The sequence below is a fragment of the Pseudopipra pipra genome, chromosome 6, assembly GCF_036250125.1.
Source record: "Pseudopipra pipra isolate bDixPip1 chromosome 6, bDixPip1.hap1, whole genome shotgun sequence".
NCBI lineage: Eukaryota > Metazoa > Chordata > Aves > Passeriformes > Pipridae > Pseudopipra > Pseudopipra pipra.
In genome coordinates this window covers 18,580,049-18,603,793 of record NC_087554.1, presented here as the reverse complement: position 1 = coordinate 18,603,793, position 23,745 = coordinate 18,580,049, and the positions used below count along the sequence as shown (strand labels likewise).

The following is a 23,745-nucleotide window of genomic DNA, read 5'->3' as shown; positions in this document are numbered from 1 at the left end:
TTAGGAATATTGATCAGGGCCACGGTTGTACCTCTGTTCTTCCTGATAATTGTAATTGAGATTTCTTAACTCTTTGAATTCTCCTTTCTCTGTAACCAACTACAAAGCATTTGGTGCTGATGCAATGGATATGTCAGCATCATATGAGGTGGTTAGCTTGGCCCTTCCTTCCTTCTGATTGTGCAGAAGTAACTGGTTTAATCACAGAAAAAGCTAGAGAGCTGTGGAGAGATCAGTCTCTGTACTCTCCTCTGAGATTCTCTAGTAAACCTGCGAGCAAGCTTTGCCTCTGCTGAAGGAAGCACGATCTCGTCGTAGAGCTTGTCTATGGTACCCTGTCCTGTCTTCCCCCCTAGCCTTTCCCCTGTTAAACACTTGTGTACTTGAACCTGTCTGCAGACATCTTCCCTGATGGATGGATGGGTAAATCTTACTGTGAACAATGAATTTTGGCTGCATACGATGCAGGAAGGAGAAGGGATTTAAGTGAGATGTTCCTGTATCAGCTGATGGACAACACTGCTCAAAGGAGCAGCTTGTTGGTGTGTGGATAGATACTTGGCAGACTATTGATTCTACCGAGGCAAAGACATTCTGGTTTATATCAATTAGTATTCCTGACAAATCATTTGTAGCGAATGTGGGTGTTTTCTTAAGAGTACAGGCTTGTCACTGGGAGGAGTGACTGTATGCACAGTCTGAGATACACTGAGCTGAGTGTAAAGGAGCTCTAGACTTTGTGTTTCTGCAAAGAAACATCCTAGGCTGGTTTTTTGAATTTTTTTGCTTTCAGATCAAAAGGGAGATTGTTTCCATGCACTTAAATATGCTTTCTATTTCTCCTGAGTCAATGTCTGTTCCCTTCTGGTTCTTTACAGTGCCCTGGGAAAGCTGAATCCCTGTTGAACCTGGGTAAGCCACCTCCACTTGGTTCTGCTAAAACTAGCTGGCAACAAAAGATGAGGTTGGAGATTAGTGATGTCAAACACCTTTTGTGTGCTACAACATTTGGCTACTGCACCCATGAGAAGGCAGGAGTCTGCAGTTGTACCTGCTTGAGCAAGGCTCTGTGCAGAGCAGGTCATCCCTGGTGCAGTGCTGGATGCAGAGTAGATGCTGGAGCCCTGCTGATGCAGTTGCTTTCTTGACCCACAACACCCTGCACTTTCTGCTCTGACTTGCTTGTTCTTTGGTTGAGCCACCAGACTTTCTGAGTAAGAGGCACAAATGTGTGCTGGTGGATACGCCTGTTGGAAGAATGGTCTGGTAGCTGGTTTAGAGCACTGCAAGTCCAGTTTCAGCTACCTGATCCACTTGCAGATTCCCTCTGAGAATTCAGAGTAGTATCAGTATATCAGTAGTATGATACAGAGTTCTGTGCCAGTTTTCTGTCTGTAAAGGACACTTCCACCTTCGATAGGAACTGAGAGTAAACAGAACGTCTTTCTCTAATGTTTCTGTGCAGCCTGAATGGTATTCTTGAAGTCTTTTTAGCAGTCAAAAATGAGATAATGAGTACTGTGTGTGGCTGGGGAATGCAGGGTTGTATACCATGGCAGTGATACCGAGGTGTGAGTGTGAGATCCCAACACCCGCTGTCCCACTGATCACTGAGTGTGTGTCACCTCTCTGAGTGACAGTGCTTTCTTGGACCTGGGACACCAGAGGCTACAGACAATTTGGGTTCACATTCCTCACCTGGGATTTCAGTAGCAGATGCTGCTTTGTTCCTCATGTGGTTCTGCCTTGTGTAGTCACATCTGCTTAACTCATCTGGCCTGCCTGTTGGTTGCATGTTGGCTTTCAACATTTACTTTAGGGTCACAGAAAAGTCTTTTACCTTGCTTTCCAAATGTCACCAGGCAAAGCTCTTTTCAGAACCTGGCTATTTTGTGGCTGCACAGCCTACCTGAAAACAGTTGCTATCCCTGGTGTGTCAGTGAATAAGACCTTGATAGGATTGACAGCTATAAAACATTCCCTCTGAACTCTGAGATGAAAGTGAGACATTTCCTTTCTCCTTTCAGAGGACTCATCTGCTGTAAGAGGAGGGAGATGGTTTTCTTTTTAAAAATGTAACTCATATCAGGTATCATAGCAGTGTCTATAGCACTCCACAGTAGCATGCTCTGATGCTTCGTGCTGTGGGAAGCTGGGAATGAAAGGTGACTCTGCCAAGAGGCTTCTGTATGCATTGATAGGATAGTACACGTGACTCTTATGGCATTACCTGAAGCTCACTGGTGATACAGTGGAAAGGGAATAGGGTAAAATCAACTTTGAGTTCAAATATTCAGATTGCAAGGATAGCCCCTGGGGTTGATCTTCTTGCTTGCTAATGGCATAGCACAGGGAACAGAATAAAGAGTTGTTTGGCTTTGCACTGCAAATACATAAGCCGACCTTGCTTTGGCTCCCAGCCCAGGGTGAAGAGGATGGCTGATCACCCTGCTCTTTTAGTGTTGACAGCTGTTGCTGTCAGGGACAGATGTGACTTGGGTCTAAGATAGAGATAACGGTGTGAATGCTTTTTACTGGCAAAGTAGATTTTTAGGAGATAATGCAGTTTGTCTGTTGCACAATAAAGAGAAACGAGAAATGTTTTTGTGTTCTCTTGGTGCGTTTTTCTTATTTTTTTTTATATTAATTACCCTGATACAAGAAGATTGCTCAAATATTCTAGTACTTAGCAGTCATAGATTATATCCTTGGTTCATCCATTCTCATAAACCATCCCTCGTCATGCCAAAACCAGTTACCTTACCTGCATGGAAGCAGGCTGTTCTGGGATACCACTGACTCTGCAGATATAAGTCTGTGTGTTTGATCCTTATGAAAATGTTTTGAAAAGCTGGACAAGAAAACACTGTAGGAATTTCGTGGGCAGATTAGCTGCATTCCTGTTTCAGGCTGTTTATTCATAGCTTTAACTTTTTTAAGGCAAAAGGAGGCTATTTTTAGCTTGCTTTTTCCCCCTCCATATTAACCCAAACAAATTTCCCTCTTGAAGAGGAGGGTGGAGTTGGAAGGAAGGAAGGGTGGAATTGAAACTGCTTCATTAAGTCAGTTTAAAGATCACTAACACACGATTTTGTTTTCACACTAGTTTTGAGTATCTTTACACTTTCCAAAAAGGGGAAGCTTTGTGTACAGAGGGGGAGAGCGAGGGCCTCTGGGACAATGAAGTGGTTATGGAAAGCTTATGACTTTTGCTTAGGGTGAACTGTCAGGAGGGTAACCTGACTCTCCTGAATCCCACTATGTGTGTTTTGATGGTTTTTATGGTAAGCTGGTTCTGAAGTAGAGAGAACAAGAACAACTCAAACAACTTCCTTACTAGGCTGATGTGACTTTGGCTTTAACTTTCACATGGTTACTGAGTTAAGTGTGCTGCAGAAAGGGTGGCTGAATCCAGGGCCTGTGGATCTAGTCTGTCGAAAGAAGGATACTTACTTCGTACTTTGAGATGGACTGATAACCCAGGAGCCAGTGCTGCCTGGCCACTGCAGAGTACTGCTGCTTTTTGAATCTCTTGTGCTTTGATGTTGGTTCTTCAGTACCTTTTAGTTTTCCCTCCCCCCTGTTGATAAGAGCTGAAGGATCTTGAAAATGGAACATCTGTGGAGTCCACCTTTGGTGGTGGAGTGTAGAGCTGCTCATGCTGTTCTGTTTCACTGCACAGGTTACTCAAGATTAGATCCTAAATTATCTCTTCTTGCCATGTGTTGCTCCTGCTGTGTGTTCTCTTGGACTGTTGGAGAACTGATGAAAAACAACAGTAATATTTGCATCTAAAGAAAATAAAAACTTTTTTGTTTTAGAAATACACAGGGGAAAAAACCATGAAACACATAATTATTTCTCTTCCAGTAATAACTGGTTACTGAGTTATTGAACTCCGTGTATGAGCTCAGAGCTGGAAAGGACAACCTGACTTTCCAAGCCTTAGTCCTGGGGAAGATTCCCTGCTGCTGAGGCATCAACATGGGGCCGGAGCCATTTCTGTGGACTCTCAGGTTCTCTCTTTATCTGCTTTCTTCTCCTCTTCCACTTCTCCCACTGGGAGGCTGCTCCAGATCCCAGCTACTTCATACTCGGATTTCCAGTATGAAATCCCACTACTTCATACTCTGACCTCCAGCTGAGAAGCGTCTGTGGTAGGTATATCTCCTTTCTCTACCAAGCAAATCTGTGATTTAAATGTCTGTTCTAATTTTTTGCAGCTCCTCTCCTCAAGTGTATTTGCAGGCAGTGATTCTGTCCTCTGTTGGGCTGTGTTTTGCCAGCTTAAATGAGTCAAACTTTCCTGAGATAGGGCTCTTGTTCTTACCAGTACTCTTGTGAACCTGTTCTCAGTTCAGTAAATCGTCTTTGAATTTTGCTGTGACCAGAACTGCTCACAACAAGCGTGTCTGAGAAATGGCTGCTTTCATTAATGCTCATTTCAGCATCTAACCATTAACTGTGACTTAAGCACAATCATATATGTATTTAAGAGGAATCCTCTGGTCTTACTTTGAAGACATTAAGTAATGGTGCCTCCTTCTGCTCTAGGAGAGTTCTGTCAGTGACTAGTTACTTTGATGTTTAACTAGGTACCTTAATTTGAATAGGCTACCTTCAGTCGCTGCATCTTGAAATGCCTTTCTTTGTTAGTTTACAGAGGCTTTTATTATCAGAAATACGATTTTTCTTAAAGTGCTCTTATACTTGTAGACTATGTAAAGCAATCAGTTAATTACAATGGTTTGTATTTCAGAAACCGAACACTCATATTCCAAGAAAAAGTCCCTTCTAAGCTATGTTTGAACATCCAAAAATAGCTCACTATCAGCTTCCATCTCCAGATAACACTGGGCATTGCACCAGCAAGAGTATATGCAAAGAATGAAAATAAAGTCCATTATTTATGACCCTCTCTCTGAGATTCCCTGGCTTGTGTGAGAAAAGTGGAACTACTTGGAAATACTTTGCTTCCCTCTGGATTTCTGGTTTCTTTGAAGGTTGTCTTGATCTTTGTGAATAATCTCGGGTTTATACATTTGATTTCATGCCAGCAAACTAAATCTTTCTGGAATGCGCATCCCTTCAGGCTTTGTATATCATGAAGGTTTGAGGGATTTCTCCCACTGTTTGGTGTAGTGCTGTTTTCCTTCTGCTGGCACCGAATGCCAGTGGGATGTGGTTGTGAGCAAGGCACAGCCTGCTGTGCCCAGCGTCAGGGTTTGTTACCTGGCTGTGCTGCAGGCGCACTGCCTGTCCGTCAGTGAACTGCACAACTGCTCCCTGGGTCTGCCTTTGAGCTGGGGGCACTGACACTGTGCCTGGCCCTGCTGAGCTCTTGTATTTCCTAAACCCTTCTGATGACACTCTCTCTCACTGCTTAGCCATTGGGCTTACTACATCACTATGGTAGCACAGGGCTGCTTGTGTCCCAAAACGCACCAGAAAGGATGATCTGGCAGGGCCTAACACCCTCACTGTTGGAAATACTCTTGTTAGGATGCTGGTCAGGGGGACTGTTTTTTTTTTGTTTGTTTGTTTTTGTTTTGTTTTGTTTGGTTTTTATTTATTTTATTTTTTTTTTTTCCTTGTGCTCTCCTGGTCTCTGTTTTTTGTTCCACGCTGTCTCTTGTAATATACTCTAATTCAGTGGCTTCTTACATTTTTGGAACAATCTACTGTTGCCAAACACAAAGTTTCTGACAGGCTAAGCTCCTTGTTTGTCATACATCACTGTTCTTGCATTCAGAATGCAGTAATTTTGCTTATTGGAGGGGCTACACACATTTATCTTGGCCCTGTGAGCTTCTGGTGGGGAACCATTGTGTTACTCTCAGCATAAGTACTGTTTTTCTTCTGCTTCACAGGGCCTTACTCTAAAGTTTTCATTAAAGGTGTAGTAATACCGATACATTTGTCCTAAAGTCAGTTGAGTGAATGCCTCATACTTTTTTTTAAAAAAAGCAAATACCAGTGGATATAAGCTGCTTTCTGAATCTTAACTGAAATCCTACCTTGAGAAAATGAGTTGTTCTTTCATTTCCTCTTGGAGTTTTAGTCCAGAGCTAAATGATTTTGGCAAAAGATTTCCAGGCATTTAACTTTGTTAATCATAATTTTATTTATAATAATTAATAAATCCTTTCACAATGACAAGCTTTTGCCTTTGGAAAATGCCTGTGAGTCCCTGCTGATGACTACACTGTCATTATATGTATATAATTTATCAGATATATATGTTAAGAAAGTATGTGTCTTTAAGTGCATACATCTTTGCTAAGATGACAGCCATCCTTGTGCTCTTGGCATCCTTTACATCATTTAGAGTGTATCATAAACTCAGCTGTTAAGATAACTTGCCATACATCCCATTGTCCTTGAATAATTTTTCACATATTCAATTGTAGTGTCTTCTACCTTTTCAAGTTTTTCTTGGGGGGAGAAACTGCTCTTCTGCTCTTAAAAGTATTCTTTCCCTGCTCTGTCACAAGTATTGTTAGTTCATTCTGCATTTCTTTTTTAGTCACTTGCTCTAGTCCTTTAAAAGTGCAATTACATAATCCATATAAATTTAGAAAGGGAAAGATGAAGATCTCTACACATGTTAGTTTTCTTTTTTATCCTTCGTGGAAGCTAGGAAAAATTCAGGTTAGTGTTCTGGAAAGTAATTAGCATTTGAAACGGAGGTTAAGATTGGACAATTTCTCATGTGTCCTGGCGGAGATGATAGATGTAATCTCTCAGTTTCAATAAATCACTGTTTTGAGTCCTGAAGCAGCTTCCCCATAGCTATATTTCCTTGTTGAAGGAGAGAAGGTCATTGTCTGGTTTACTCTGAATTGAGAGGTTAGCCCAGACCTCAGTATTTAAGCTAGAATGGGGGCAAGCAAGCAGCCTCTGCTTTGGAATTTGGTCTGAATAAGTCTGATTTTATTTGTTTGTAGCGCAGCATGTTCACAAGCCCCAATTGGCAACTCATGCTATGTAAGCACTGTACAACTGCAGGACAAGAAAATGGTCCCTGATCAGAGGTTTCAGCCTATGTGGAATAATTGACCACTGCATTAGTAAACACTCCTGCCTGAATAGAGACTTCATCCTATCTGTGCCTAAACCTTCGAGGTGGAGGGAACACCGAGTTTATACTACAGGCTGGTGAGAGCTGTACTTCGTGCATACACGGTGCAGTTGCTCTATCTGTGGTAGCTGGCTAAAGTTTCCCAAGTGTGAAACTTGGGAAACATCCTTGTGCACAGGCTATTTCTCTTCCTGAGTAGCATGTGGAGAAAGACAGTGACCAGCAGTGGGCTTATGGTGTCCTGGTGAAGGTGACCCAGTCCTGCCTGCGCTTTTCCAGGAGAACCCCTTGCAAGTGAATGGGGAGAGGAGCTGTGGGCTGTGTGGATTGTTCTTGTAACAATGCTCCTAGCCATCTGTGTTATGGGATGAAGCAGCACCTGTCAGGAGAGAGGTAAGGGAACAGCTTAGGATTCCACTTATATTAGGGGTAGTCAGTTAGGGCTTTATGGGCTGTTCTGCCAGGCCCTATATTTGAACATTTGTGGTCTACATCATTAAGTTCTATTTAAGGACTCATTTGCCTTGTCCACTGCTTAAAAAAAAAAAAACAAAAACCAAAACAAGTTGCTTTTAGCAGAAATCTGGAACTTATCTTCCCCTCTGCTCCTGCAAGTTGCATTTAAACCCAGGACTAGGAATTGAGGAACAGCTCTATTGACATTAATCTAAGGGAGAATTCTTTGATAAAACTGTCAGTCTTGTGGATTTCCCTATGATGCTTTTGAGCGTTATTAAGTCCTGTTTGTATCAATCTGTAGGCTCAGGAATAGTGTTGCTTCCACTTGCATTTTCCTTGCATTTAAAAGGCTATCTTTGCAACTGTAAGGGCTATTATTTTGATCCATTTTAATTGGTACCACAGACTGTACAGAAGCCTGGGACTTGTATTTGTGTTCTCCAGAGTAGGATTTCCATATAGTGAGTCATAGTGAGAAGAAAGTGGATTAATTTCTGCAAACTCCATGTGTGTACTTGAGTCTCATCTGTGCAATCATTTTAATACATGGTGAAATGAGTCCACCATTAGCTTCAGATGCCTACAGACTAGCTGCCTGCATCTGACAGAGTTGTAGGGACTCTCCTTCCAGACAGGAAAGGGAAAGAGATATTTTAGGACATAGTTCATCTGACCCTGTTTTAGCCAACTGCTTTAGAAACAGATGAATCCTGCCCTGCAGGTGACTATTTCTCTCCACTGACTGTAGTGTCAGATGTTGATCTCAACATTTGCTCAAATGAATCCTTTATGAAATATTCCAGTTTTAAATTTAACTGATCAGGCGTTTTCAATAAAGTGTAGTCCCCAGCCACCAAACATGTCCTGGTACCAAGGGAGCCAGTTGTGTGCTATAACTTTTTCTACTTTTATTCTCCAGCTCTTTATCTAGCGAATGAAAATTATTCCATTATGACAGGAACACTGGCCTTTAGAAAGCTCCTTTTATCTACACAAATACTTTCTGTGGTATTTTTCCACTTTTGCTTATCCATCTTAGAGCTGGATTAACTTCAGAAAGACCTTGTATGGAACTCTGAGGCACATTTATTTCTTTGACCAGTAAATCAGTATTATAGTTTCCTGGGGCCTGGAAAAGAGGGTATTATTATGGAGTTATACTAAGTCCACTTTCCTGAATGCTGAATTTTCAAGGAAAAGATATAAATCTCCTCTGTGAAGGAGAAGAAGCTATATGAAAGAGACGTCAGGGGCCTTATTCTCTTTGTGTTTATGCTTGCTTGCCTTTTTTTTCCTACCTCCCTCTGTTTCCTCAGGTGCTGCAGTATATTACTTAATCTCCTTTAAGGTAGGTATAGCTTCTTTGTCACTCTGTGGAACACATTGGTATTCAGAAGAGCTTTTTCCTGTGTCAGAGCCAATATTTCGTTTCTTTGTAACCCTAACCTTCTTGGAACTCTCCAGCTAATATTTTTCTTTTCTGTCTTTTATTGACTGTGGTACACTGAGTATTGTTTCCTTCCCCAGTAACTTTTTAGTTTTTATTCATGACTAAATGCATCCATTTTATGAAGCAATGAAACCTATTTACAGAGGAAAACGAAGCTGGTTGCAGGGGCTTGATGGAAGTGAAAATAGGAAGCACAGGCTCTCCAGTCATGTTTGTTGTCTAGCAGATGAGGTCTAGCAGAGAGGCACAAATTCTGGGGCTCTACAGGATCCTTCTGGCTGTGTGCATATGTTCCCTTCTGCAGTCCATCTGGGAAGAGTTGTGCTGAGGTTAGCTGGAAAGGTGAGCAGAGGGGGTGGCAAAATAGGATTCCATTCTCCCTGCTCATGCTAGAGGCGTGGAAATCCCAGATACTTTGCACCTCTGTGTCTCTTCCACACTGTTCTTTGTCTGCTTGAACTGCAACTGCTTCAAGAAGAAACTTTATTCCTGCAGTGCCAGTGCAAAAGACAGTGCATGGAGACTTGCATCATACCTTCAGCCCCCCCTCCCCCCTTTTTTCCCCTTCCCTTCCCTCTGTGTTCTACAGTCATTTTAAGAGACACTGTTGGAATTCCAGTAACTGAATCTAGTTTTCATGTTACTTTTCTCCCCTTCCCTCCCCTCATCACCTTAGTCATATAGTCTTGACACAGTCTTACTGTGTGCATGTTTTAGAAGGCTATGAATTCATTCACATGGCATGCAAAGGAGGAAGGATGACTTACTTGCGTTATGCTCAGGTGTGGAAGCCCTTGATTCATTTCTTCCAGGATCTTCTCATCCATAGCAGATTTTTGGATCACAGAACTGACATTTATGGGGCATATTAGGCTGTGCAGGAACACCTGGGTAGTTTGCTGGGATGGAGAGGGAATCTCATCACCTGCTTCAGCTGCTTTGGTTCTGCATCCCCTGAAGTTCTAGGTAGATAATACATTGGGTTGTCAAGGTATTGTGGTAGTGAGGTAGTGAGGGATTAAGAAAAGTGGACATCTGACTGTAGCTGTAAGGAGAATATTTTTTTTTTCCCCCCCCCAGGAATATTATTCCGGAGCCTCCTTGATTTTGTCATACATTAAATGTGATTGTAGCTTCTCTGGTTTCATGTCACAAGCACAGGGCCTGGATGAAATGTTGACCTGTGATTCAGGGTTGCAGACACATCTTTTTAAGTGTCTATTCTGGCATCTCACTAGCAGAGTTTTCCTGTTCGCAGCTGGTCTCTTAAAGGATACAGCTAACTTGTCATATTTAGGGCCACCAAGTCACCAGTTCAGTGAGTCAGTGTTGTTGGTTATTTGCAGTGAACTACAAAGCATATATTCAAATAACATTTATTTTTCAGTAATCTACGTTTTGATAACCCTCAGCCTGCTCTTTAATTTGTAGATAATCTAGTCTCAGTTTTGCACCTTCTTGTTGGTGCTCTCCCAACCTTACAAGAATGTTGTCCAACCAAAATTGGAAATGGTCTCTCACTGTAACCAGTAAGCTGTTCAGAAACTCTCGATTCTCTGCTTTGAAAGTGCTGTAAATCTAGTTCATAGATGACAAATCTGGCCATCTAAGCAAATAAACAAAAACATTCAACACACCAGAATTTTTCAAGATGAGGTAAAACACTGACAGGAATAGAGCAGTAGAAGAGAGTTGATGGTGGGGAAATCTGACAAGTTAATTTATTTTTGGTGTTTTAATTGGATAGGTTGGGAGACAGAAAAAGAAAAGATGGTGCAGGAGACAAGAGTCATGGAGTCCTGGGAAAAGGGAGGAGGAAAAGAACTGTAAACATGACCAGCAAAATAATCTACTTTATGTGCAAAGTCCATTTAAATGTAAATTACCCAAAGTGATTTTTAGTGGAATATTTTATCAGCACAGTGTAGAAAGACAGAACTCTCTTCCCCCTTGTTTAAATATGTGAGACAGACAGCTGTAGGGAGATATAAACATCCCCCATCTCTCTACCTCCCCACACCCACTTCTTTCCTTTAGGCTCCTTGGAGCTGTTCCCTGCAGCAGTGCTTCCAGGTAGTGACAGTTTGGATGTTCACTTCAGTCACCAGAGCCCTGTCAGGGCCAATTAGCATCCTAATGACTGGCGTGTACCATCTTGATAACATTCAGTCTGTGCTCAGTACCAGGGGACCTTGCCTCTTAAGAACCCATCTTGTCTCATCTGGCCCTTACTGGTCATATAAACCTGTTTAAAAAAAAAAAAAAAGGAAGAAGAAAATTTCCATTTCATCTTGTCTTCTGAGTCTCAGGGGATTCAGGCACAGAACAAATATACTGTCCTTTCCTTTTGCTGGAAATGATTAATCTTGGCTTTAGGGAGGGGACTTAAATCAAGCTGCTGCTGCTCGTACGGGTACTGAGGACTTTGGGCCAAAGCTTCAACTGAGGCTAAGTAATGCAGTACTTGTTCTTTTGAGCTGTGTTGAGTATGAGCAATCAAAGACCCGGCCACGTAGTCTTTAAATATTGAGTACCTGGCCAGTATGAGGACTAAAGTGGTACTTTCCTGAAATTACTGCTACCTGTTGTTCGGTGGTCTGCTGCAAAATCCACTCCACAAGCATCTGCTGTCAAAACTATGCTTTTGTTGTTCAATCAAACTGGAGCTGAATGCTGTGCAGAGACCTTTTCTGTAGCACAGTCCAGGGCATGCAGATGAGGAAATTTAGGGGAGATTTCACTGCTACTCAAGGAGATTGGAACATGGTGAAGTGTCCAGGGTGTAAACATGTCACTCAGCACTCTTTATCAATGTGGAGATTCTTGAGGCTTTGTCCTATGCTATGCCAGGCTGGAGCAGGAACATATCCTCTGGTAGTGGCAGAGTTAAATGCTGCAGTTTTAAATCCCCCCATTTCAGTGCTGTGTTTTATTGTTCAGTGACAATATGCTTTCAAGAGAAACTCATGCATCTATCCTGATTTTCACCCTAAAAGTAAGTGTTTCTCCTTGTTAATATGGCATTGCTCTCTAATCCTGCCATGTCCTAGCTCTTCAATGGCTTTAATGAAGTGCTGTGATGCCAGGGCCAGCTGGTTGGCACAGGTGGCACAGCCACACTGGGTCATCTGAGGGAGAGGTCAACAGTTTAATGGTCTTTAGGAGGAGCCAAATCACCTTGGATGCTGAATCAGGCCAAGGAGCAGCTGAAGGGCAGTGTGTTACCATGGTTGAACTGAAGCTGCAGTAGAGAGGATTTCAATTTATGGGGCTGTGGAGGCGGCACCTTGTACTGGTAGCGTAAGAACTCTAACACTGTGTTACTTGAAATGGCATTGCTAAGATTCTGAAGACAAAAGAAGTCTTCTTGCCTCTAAGGAACAGCAAATCCCAAGTGTGAACTCTGGAGAGCGAGTGAGCAAGAACTACTATTTTTAAGGTCATAACTATTCTTAAAACACACAAAAAAATTAGCCCTGCCATCCCCCGGCCCAGCCTGTGAGGCTTGAAGACAGCACATTAACATATCCACATGGTGCATATGTTATTTTTAACCTTGCTGTGAGAATTTTGACTTTTCCTGAATTTTTTGAATGGCGTTTGCATTTACTATCAAAATGCTGTCATACTGCTATCGTGACTTTTTAAATTCCAAACTTAATGTTTTGACATGATCTTCTGCAATGTCACAAGAACTTGATGGCTAAGAAGGCTGGAGGTACCCAGACAGAAGCCCTATGTTTGTTCAAGTACTTGCCTGTACCTCTTGCCTCTTCTGGACGTGTCACCAGAAGACACAAACCTGTGTCCTGGAGCCCTTTTTCATAAGTGCCACTTTGAATGTCACGGTATCTGTTACAATCTGGTTTGTATGCAGTGAGCCTGCTCTCATTGTGCATGAGGTGTAGTAAATCAGCAAGGCTGATTTACTGTGTGCACACAACGTACCCGACAAGAAGCCCTCCTAAAATGGTCCAATGATTTGAACTCTGCCTCTTGTGTTCTCTTATGGGCATGATTTAGTTTGTAGACGCCTCTGAGGCTGAAGCCCTCTGTCCCTGTCTTGTGGTCCCTGAGCATCCCCAAATCTGACATTCTAAGCTTCTCAAAGTTATAATGTGCTGCTTTCCCCAGGTCATTTTGCATTAAACCCTACTCAAGGTCACATTTAGCTTTTCTTTACAAACACGAGGGCCAAAAATTTAAAATTAAACATAGCCTACAATAAAAGAGTGATTATTGTATAATGATCTCTCTTGAGAAGCTTAGGTGCTTAGTGAAGTGTCAAGTATAGGTGGAATGGGGAGACTTGGCAGAGCTGATGTAAAAGATGGATAATAACAGGGCAGTTTTTCCCACATTAGTCGGCCTATATTCCTAATCCTGGCCTAGAGCTATTCTACCTCTCCCTTCAGAGTAAGGAAGTAGCTAGATTTCTGTGGCCTGTTTAACAAGTGGATATTTCCCTGCTGCTTTCCAAAATGTGTATGAGAAGAGAGCATGTAAGCTCCCAGACAATGGTTCAGGTGCTCTGATACAGATTTTGGCAACTATGCACATATATCACTTGAAAGCCAGGGACTGGTTAGTTGTCCATGCTGCAGAGAAGGGCAGAGCCATAGCCTGAGCCAGTCCCCCTGTACTGGTGGAACTTCACAACCTTCAGAGCCATCAGGTTTCTTAAGATTGAGGCCAGAGGCTGAGAGTTAGGGATTCAGGGCTGAGGCTCAAGGGTGATCCCCAACTGCCCAGGAAAACAAATCTCATTGGTGTGACTATGGACATATCTATTGTGGCCAAAGGTGCAAAAATCATTTAGGTTTCTGACTCCCACTGATCTCGAGAGGATTAGGTGCCTACATGACGTTGTATATCAAAAGTACCTGCTTTAGTTCTTCTTTTGCAAAATCAGTAAAATACTACCTCTTCTTTTTACCTCCCAGTCTGGCTGTGTAAAGATGCCAGGGATTTATCCTGAGGATTTGTTTTTAAAACAGTGGGGACATGCTCTCAGTTGGGGCTCTCATCACAGAGTAATCATTGCTTTATGTCAGGATACAGAGCTGTCACAGGTTTCTGCTCAAGCACATAGTAAAGTCGGAGTCTGCAGCTCAAGTAATGTGTGGTCAAATCAATAATCTGAAAACTTGGTGGTTTTCTGTAGTGTAGGACAATTCCCAGAGATTAATATAAATGTAAGAGCCTTTCTAGTGGAAGCAAACCACAGAACTGTGATTGCATTAGACATTTCAAATGGCTGTGTAAAGACTTGGCAACTACATATTTTTGAAGCACATTTATTCTTGATGCAGCTCGGTGATGAATTACTTTAAACTTGAAAATGAACTCCTCATCCTGGTGTCAGGATGGATTGTAATCTTAAAGGTGACTTGTAAGAGAAAACAAATATTTATTTGGCTTGTGAATTTTTCCATCATATAATGGGTAAAAAGAGCACAAAGAGCAGATACTTCTTGAAAGAGTCAGTGATAGCTGAAGGACTACTAAAATAAAAAGCATTTCCAAATATCAGATCTATGTAGTTCTTTGAGACTTGTAAAATTTGCTTCTGAATCATGTTCCTTTTCTTCCATGTCCACTCTGGGGAAAAACCCCTATATTTGTTTCAGAGTTTCAGTGTCCTTTCCAGGTAAGGTACAGGAGTTTGCAATGTCTATTCCCAGGACACTTATGGACGAGATTTGAAGTTGGCTTTGCCAGGTACAAAAAGCTGGCTGCTGAAGAGGTGGGAAATGGAAAGCTTAGGGTTAAATTTAAAATTTCTCTTCCTTCTTTGGAAGGAAGAAAGCTGCCATCATCTTGCTACTCACAAAACTCATCTTTTTCAGTTGCTGAGACTGATTTTAATCCCAGTCATGGTCCATATTTTTTTCGTACAAGTTGTTTTTTACCAAGTGACTGATAAAGTCTCATCCCAGCATTGTTACTGTAAATTATACTTAAAACCCACATCACCTGATATGATGGCTGATTTTTGTCTGGAAGAAAAACACCCACCCTAGCATTTACATTTTTTGAGAAACAGACTATGGTGTTTTGCATATTTTCCCCTCTACCCCCATGCTTACTGCTTTTTCCCACTGATTCTATATGTGTATTTGAGGGGTTTTCATGAATCTGTGTGGAGTTAACTGGTGTACCTTCTGCTTATTAGGATAAATATTTTGTCAGCTATAATTGTGAATATCAATAGTGAATCAGTAACTTATGCTCATGACTTTTATTGAATTTGTGGGTCACATCATTCCTAGTGTGGCATCATGGCATGGTATTTAGACAGAGCCTTTCCAGGACTGAAATGTAATCTCTGTGTGCCTTCAACCTTGGACATATTGTGGACAGAGCTGTAGTAACAAATGTCTTGGTCTAGCCAGCTGTAAGAGTCCATAGATACATAGCTTAAATCTCCTGTGGCTGCAGCAGGTTGGGAGGACACGTGTGAAAAACAACTGTCTCAGCACGTACACTATAACCTGCTTGATTTACTGTAATTTGCTGACGGATCTGACACTTTGACACACATCCCTTGACCAGTCACATCTGTATTGCGTTTCAAGCTCTGGCACTACTGTGGAAACTAGCAGTTCTTCAGGGGTTTTGCAAGAAGTAGAAAACAGAACTGTATTTGGTTAGGTGTGGAGTAAGCAAAAAGCTCCAGTGAGTAGAATTGCTGTTCTATTAAAATACATTCACGTTCTGTTTTGAGTGTTTTCAGTTGGCTGCAGATTTGTTGTGAAGCAGTATAATGTGTCTAGCAAGGAGAGGACTTCTGAGATTGGTATTGGGATCAGTGTTATGAGGGGGAGGTCTTTGTACCAGGGTCCTGGAATAGGATTGGTAGCAGGACTGCCATGCAGACTGCTGTCTGCTGATCTCTGGATGAAGAGGTGCCAAGATGTGGTAGTCATCTCACTGTAAACAGCAGGAAAGATAGTACTTTTTTTTCTTCTGTTCTTAGGCTTCTTGAGCTGTGTCTCATCCTGACCAAGGACTCATGAGTTTAGAGTTGGACAGACTAATTCCTAAGCTTTGCCCTGTGCAGCCCTGGGTGGTTTGAAAAACAAATGGGGAGCATGGGGGAATAGTGGCCAGAACATGAGCTTTGAGGACCATGCTCTAGTGTTGCAAATTAGATGAAAGTAAGTTGGTTTCTTTTCTGTCCCTGGGAGGGTCAACAAAGAATTTAAATATTGTCACTGGTTGCCTGGAAGGCAGCTGTGCCCTTCTGGTCCATTGTGGCTGACTGACTGCAAGCTCAGACAGTACTTAAAATACAGTCCTCCCAGGATTTCCAGACTTAAGGCACCAGGGCACAGTTCTACAACAGTGATCTGCAAAATGTCTAGCTGTGCAGTTCATTCTGGTCTGTGCTGCTCCTGAGACAGTTCATTGTCTGTCAGAGCTGTATGTTTTTCCCCTGTTCCAACAATGTGGTTACAAATACTGTGTTTCTGGCTTATTACTTTGAACACTTTTTCTGCCACTTCACAGGGCTTCCTTTTCTATTACCCAACTGCAAAACACTCACTCTTTGTAGCCTACTCCTGTCCTGTGTATCTTGTCCAGTGCAGCACTGAGACATCACCCCCATCTGCTCTGTCAAGCCTACAGTGTTGATTTGTCATGCATTTCCAAAAAAACTCCTTCATATATTCTTCCATGTCACATCTGGCATCCAAGAGGAGTCCTAGTTAAAGGTCAACCAAGCTGACAACTTTTCTCATTCTCGATCTTCCCTTAGCACTCTCCTGTGCCAGCAGCAAGCTGGAAGATGATGAGACAGATGCTGCACAGGGAGTACCTGCAAAGCCAGCTCCAAACATGGCCCTGGAAGCAGTTGCTCAAGGGAGAAGCTGCTGAGTGTGGCAGAACTGTCCATGTTCCCCTCTCTTTGCCCATGTCAGTACGGTGTTGTTGCCCAGGAAGGAGGGCATGTGCAGGGTGGGAGAGCGCTGCCTGCCCAGGCTGGTGTGGTCCCTGCTGAGCTACTCTGCTCCTGTTCCTCCAGCAGCAGCCTCTGCTCAGTGCTCCTCAGCCTTCAGTAATGGGTGCCCTCCTAAGAAGCTTTGAGCTGGGGAGTGATGCCATTGTGACAGTCTCCTTTACATGTCTCCCTCGCAGCTGGGTGAAACTCCTGGAGACCTAGATGACGAGCCCTTTGGGGCAGGGACAATGTCCCCATAACTGTGTGCCCAGTTATGGGGCATCTTATCTTTGGTAAGATGCTTCTCAAAATATGCAGGAACTTTGAAGTGTTGCTGTGGTTTAGATGTTCAGCAATACCTTCAGTACTTCCACTGCTGGTCACTATATGCTGGATTAAGCCTTGTCTTTCTGTCTTGCCATGAAAAAGCACAGTGAAATTTAAATTTGCATAAGAGGGAGCACACATTCCCTCATCAATGAGAGAAATAATGCCAGCTGTGGTTTCAGTACCAACAGCAACCAAAGCCTCCCTACAAGAGAATTCTTCTCCCTTCCACTCCCTTGGTAGACAATTTTATGGGCTTACTTTTGTCTCATTATGTTCTCTGTGCCTCAGTTGTTTGTATACTTCATAGACTCTAAAGTAGAATTACTGAATAAACTCCTCAATGTTGAATCTATGTGTTTCTCATGGAATTCACATGGAATTTTTTTTTAGTCTTTGTTTATAGAACACCATATATTGTACCCCCTCCCAGTGCTTGTGCTCCCCCAGAAAAGCTAGAATCCACATCTAATGCTTTTTGTTTAGCTGACTGTAATTCTCTTCTAAGCTTGGAAATATTTTTTAGTGTGGCCAAATGATATATCCAGCTCTGTTATCGATATATGTGCATCACAGCTAAGGTTCTGATTGAGAATCTGCATGGGACTGTGAATCTTCCCATTGATTTTTCCACAGGTTTTGACTGTACCTCTAATTACCTATCGTTCTCAGTGAATCTGTGCTGCTCTGTTTACTTTGCTTGATGAGATAAGGATCATTCCGTTCCTTGGAGATGTATTCCCAGGAGCCTTCCCTTTTTTTTCACCTGTGCAATGATCACTTTATATTTTAGCAACCTGATGTTAATAAGTGTTGCAGCATTTGCTGTGCCTTGGAGACAAAGCCTTTGTAGTGCAAGACCCTCTGTGCCCATGTGTCTCACATGTAGGGTACAAATGGGTGACTGTGGCTACCCTCAGTCTTCTGTTACACTTTTCCTTTTGCCCTGTTGATATTTTGTGTGGCTTCTTTTTGTATGTGTCTGCCTTTTCTATCCCCATTTTTTCCCAGTGGTTTCTACTCCTGGCTATGTGAATGTCACTTACTATATTACTCCTTGGTGTTTTATGGCTTATTCTTATCTCGTGGGGCACTGGACAGGCAGCCAGTCATCCTCTGTGGAGCTGAGTGGGTGCTTTGGATGTGCATTCATCTAGACAAAGATCATCAGCTCAGTCTTCCTCCTGACAGCCAGGAGGAAGATTACAGGAGCAGGATTTGTATCAGGATGGTTCACTGATGTAGTCACAATTCAGGCACTTGTTTATGTGAGTGTTCACAGGAACAGACTGCAGCCTCGTGAGCCTGGGGAGCCAAGCAGAGAGACCAAAAGAGGGATGCAAAACCAAGATCCAGTGGCATGTTCCTTGTTTGTGTTTTGAACACCAGGCACTCATTCATGTAACGTAACCCTCTACTCCTAGTTAACAGTCTAGGTTTTGAAACTGTATGTATTGAAGACAACTAGCTATGTTCTGATGTAGGCTGTGTGACAGCTTGCTGGAGCTCTGCAAATTTCTGTCCTGATCCCTGGACAAATGCCTCTACCTGAACAAACAAGCCAGATACCCTACTGTGCTGCCCACGGTGGAAGTGTAGTGGCTGTGAACGTTTTATCTTCCAAATCTACCTTTGTGATTCCGCCCCAATCTACCCATCAATGTCTGAGTGACTGCCCCATATCACAAACATAGCCTTAGTGATACCTGAGTCTTAGTATCTCCACTCAGACTTTGTAGTGACATCATTACCTTCTGGAAGGGCTGAACACATGCTGTGTGCCCCTTCTCGGTGATTTTTTTTTTTTAGGGGAACAACACTGCATTGTTTGCTGCTTGAAGTCATGTCTGAAAATATTTGCAGGCATTTTAGGGAGCAGCTAGGAAGTCTTTATTATATCTTGAGAAACTTGAGCTTCTGCAGAATCTGAATTTTATCTGTAGCCCACGTTAATTTATTGCATTTATGTATTGAGCTAGCTGCGTTCAGTATGTTGATTGAATAGAGAGATGATTTAAAAACATGAAATGTTCTGGAGAGAGATTAAACTGTTTTCTTGTTCAGTATTTCATATCTCTCTATCACCCATGAAAATTGAAACTGCAAATATTAATAAATTAATTGACACATTTGCTAGTCTCATTGTAATGATACAGCCAATCCACAAACAGTCATATGATGACTCATATCTTCAGTAGCAGGAGATTTTTTTTTAAATGATGAGTTTATTTCATGGTATTGGGTTTTGTTTTTAATTTGTCTTCTGCTTTTTGAACATTTGGGGTTAGTATTGCTAGGCTTTCTTCTGCAGTCAGGAGGAGCAGAAGCTTAGTTTTGTACTTTATTTTTTTTTTTAAAGACAGGACACTTGTGCTCAAGAGGAGACATAATAATAGTAAAAGTTGACAGATCTACAACTTTCTCTGTATTCTTTCAGTTGTGATTCAAAGCACTTTAAAGATTCAGCTTCCTGAATTATCCAGCAATGAATAAAGTTAATTGAGGATTCTTGAAGCACATGTGTAGTTGGCACTTCCCCCTCCCATTCTTTCACTCCTCCACTCCCACCCCCCTTTTACCAAATTCAGAAGTTTTTATAACAACATCAGCCATCGCTTTCTCGGTGTCAGTGCACCAGGACCATGGTGCTTTTGGCAGGAAACCTGAGCAGGGTAAATTCCAAAAATTTCCTTAAAGATCTTGTTGCAATTTCTTGCCCTTGTTTGATTCTAGCTATTTGTGTGGGAGGATTGTTTTCCTAATATTTTGATGGCTGTATTAGAGCTGTAGTACTTTACTAGAGCTTGGTGTTATAAAAATCAGGATAGCCATATGTAAAAGCAGTTTGAAGTGTTGCAGAAATTCTCTCAATACTGAGTGACCAGGTGATAAAATGATAGTGAAAATGCATCACCACTGAATGCAAAGTATTTAATGTAAGAAGAAAATAACCTTCCCTTCTCTACCAAAAACCCCACAAAGTATATGAGGGTAGTGAGTCAAACTTCAACTAATGCTGCTTTTGGAAAGTTGCTCCTGATAAGTCTTTGGAAGAATAAGCTCTGTGTGCAGGGGTGATTAAAGAGGCAAATAAAATGAAAGACTTTTTCCTACCGTGCATGAATTCATCAATTTCTAGACTCGTCAGCCTGGAAAAGAGGTAAATTAGAGGTCACAGGAGAAGGCTAATGAAATCATGAGGAAAGGAAAGAAGATAAATTAGTGAATGATTGTTCACTTTCTCATAAATAAGGCATTAGAAACTATCCAATGAAATAAGTAGTAGATTTTAAGTAAATAAAAATACATTTTCCTGTAACACAGAATGGAGCTGTGGAACTCATTGCTACATCATGTTGAGTGTTAAAAGGATACAGAGACTAGAGAAATCCATGGAGGAGAGATTTATGGGCTGTAAAACAGAATAGTTCAATCTCAGCTTCTAGCTGAGGAGCCATAAGGTTCTAATAGTCAGCTGAAACCCTTTAAGGAAAGGAAAGGTACATCCTCTTTAAGGGTGTATCATGAGGAAGGTAATGCTGCCTTCTAATTTCTGACTCCTACCATCTTTATTTCCATGTCCCTATGGGGCTGGTTGCTTCTGTTTGTGTGAGCCTCTGTAACTGGACAGCTTAGAGTCACAGGAACACATTCACATTCCTCATGTCTTCATATATTTTCCTGGAAAGATTTTCTACATACTTGGATTGCATCCGTTTTATTTCAGTGAAATGGGATCTCGATGCAAATTACATCGTGCAGAAAAATCTACAGTGATGCACTTAGGAAAATCTCCACTAGTTGTCACTCGATCCACATTTTAAAGCTGACTTCAAGACCAATTCAAGCTTCTGTAAGAATGATGTCCTGGGCCCCAAATAACAAATATCCATGACAAATTTTGCCATGGAGCCTTTCTGAAACATAGTGATAGCAATAAGTTTAAGTCCAAGAGATGGCAGCCTCTGCAAGTGTTATTCTGTGGGTTTTGGCTTTCTGAATAATTACTCTTAACAGCCTGTTGTCCAGGGTCCAAGGTGGTGTGTCAACTGCTGTATGTGTACTGTGTGCTAACTCCTCTTTGGAGAGGTGATAATCCCAATGGACAAGTTCCCTGTAGGAGGAGAAGAAGAAGTTATAGAAGAATGAAAAGGGTGTGGCAGTACCTCATTCAGCTTCAACTTAGTTTTTGATGAATGTTTTCTAGGACAGAAGTTCGCAGGACTGAAAAGGAGAGTGGCGAAAGGGTGCCAGCAGTGATGAGGAGGAAAGGACTCTGTACAGGTGTTTTGCAGCTTATTTCCAGGATGGTTTCCTTTCTCTGGTTTCACAGCAAACAAGCACCTGGATTTTTAACTGAAAAAATGTAAACTCTTTTACAAATCCATGTTTTGCCTGCTTGTATTTCTTTGGTACAAGCCAGCATGAGTTTGAGAAAAGTAATAAATTTCATAAACTGGGTAAGCCTTTTTTTTTCTTCTTCTGTCTTTAGCTCTGCCTGTCGCAGGTACGTGTTTGGAGTGCGTGTGTTTCATTGTTTGTGTAGAAGTAGTGTTGTATTGAACAAATCATGTTCTGTACCAGTTTGCTTATTGCTGTGAAGTGAGGGAGAGATGTGGCTTGTCTTGAAGAGTTTCCTGTGTGTGTAAATCACAGGAAAATGCAAACACGACACAATTCAAGCTTTTAATTTCTCATTATTTTAGCAAAATTTTTTTGTTGTCTTTGTTTTGATGGCTGGCAAGCCTGTCTTGAGATTTTTCTCTCCTACCAGACTTTTGTTTGGCCTGCCCCACTCCACAAAGAGGTGCAAGTGTAAACCTGGCTAATTATACCTGGGGATGATGCAGATCATCACTCTCAGGAGAGCTGTATCATTAGCACAGGCTCCTGTTGCTCTATGGAATGAGAAGATGGACAAGGAATTGCCTGCTTGGCAGGCTCATAAGGGAAAAGCATTCCTGTCTCTACATGCTTTGGCCTCAGTGAGCATACATTATTTGAGGAAATAGTCAATGATGGAGTCAGTCAGCAAGAGCAGTTAGGATGTCCTGTACCCTCCTCCCACATGCTCACTTTGTAAGGACTGTCATGTGCTCTACCGTGTGCACGCTGGGAGCAAGGATAGAATACACAGAGCAAAGCAGCCTGCATTATGTGGCTGCAAGGTCTGGCATATACTTGTTCCTACAAATCAATTGCTGTTTCCAGTGCTTAAGTAGTAGGAAAGCTGTTTAAAAGGAAAAAACACCCCAACAACAAAAAACCCCAACAACCACCACAAAAAAAAGGCAAACTAAACCAACCAAACAAAAAAATAAAAGAACAACCAAAAAAGAAACAACCAAGAAAACTCCACAACTAAAAAAATACAACCAAAGCGAACCATGCCCATTTTTCAGGATTTAAAGAAAATTACTTTAATATAATTAAAATTTGCTTTTTAATGTAATGAAACAGAAAGAATTTGTTTTTCAATCACTTGTTCATTGTAATGGTAAAAGTGTTATCCTGAGTTAATGCTATAAAATTTAATACAAAGTATTCTTCAAGCCCTTCTGTCTTTTCCTCCTGAAAAGAAAGAGGGAAAATCAGCTCAAACTGAATTACTCTCAAGGTGTTTCTTCAAGGTTAGAGAATGTTTCCTGCTCCAGCTACCCATTTCCTTTGAAATAATTATGTTTTGGAAATACTGTGAGCCTAGACCATGAAAATGAGTGTCAAGGGAACAAAGGTCTGTTTGACACCAATGGGCAGGGCATTTATGCATTTGTATCCCAGGGCTTACTGTTTTGTTTATATACTGAGAAAAGTGAGATGGGGCTATTTATTTGCATGATCAGTGTGTGCCTTTTTATCTCTATTATATCAGTCCATAATTTGATTGCTTTGTTGAAACCTATATTACACATTTTTATCTAATATTTTCTTCATTCTTTCATTTTCTAAAAGACGTTTGAAAACCATGGAGATTAAGCAATCACCTCCCCCACATCTTACATTTTAAATGTAGAGGAAAATAATAAGAAACTTCTTATTGCTCTTGATTGCCTTTTAATTATTTTATGCTTTAATTAAGTCTCACCATTCCTCATTAAGGATATTGTTCAGGAACTGTTTTAGTAATCCTGCACAAGCAGCATCTGTGAAAGCTTTTGGTAGTTGTTGCCTTGGCAAGGAGACTTTTCACTTACATAAGCAAATAGCATGTGATGAGGTTTGCTGCTCTGCTGTCGCCTGAGGAGGCTGTGGGGCAAAAGATAGAACCCCAAATTTATATAATGCCTAGGAAAAAAGTTCCTGAGGCTGGAGCAGCCTAGTCTGGAGATAATAATTGTACTAATGAAGTGACCATTTTCATGGTTTATGCTGCTCAGAATCTCTATTATCCAATTTGATGGCATTCTTGATCCAAGCCATTTTGTAATATAAAATCAGAGGTGCCAGACAGTGACTTCCCAGGTGCTTACATCACTGTCTCCT

General features: G+C 41.6%; 1 protein-coding gene across 2 annotated transcripts in view; it reads left to right on the top strand.

Moving 5' to 3' along the window:
* Positions 1-798: 798 nt before the first annotated feature.
* TSPAN4 (tetraspanin 4) overlaps positions 799-23,745 on the top strand; it is a 359,373-nt gene continuing 336,426 nt past the window's right edge. For both annotated transcript variants that reach the window (XM_064657620.1, XM_064657621.1), the window contains exon 1: positions 799-912. The gene's annotated coding sequence lies outside the window, so the exon portion shown is untranslated. The remainder of the gene's footprint in view (positions 913-23,745) is intronic.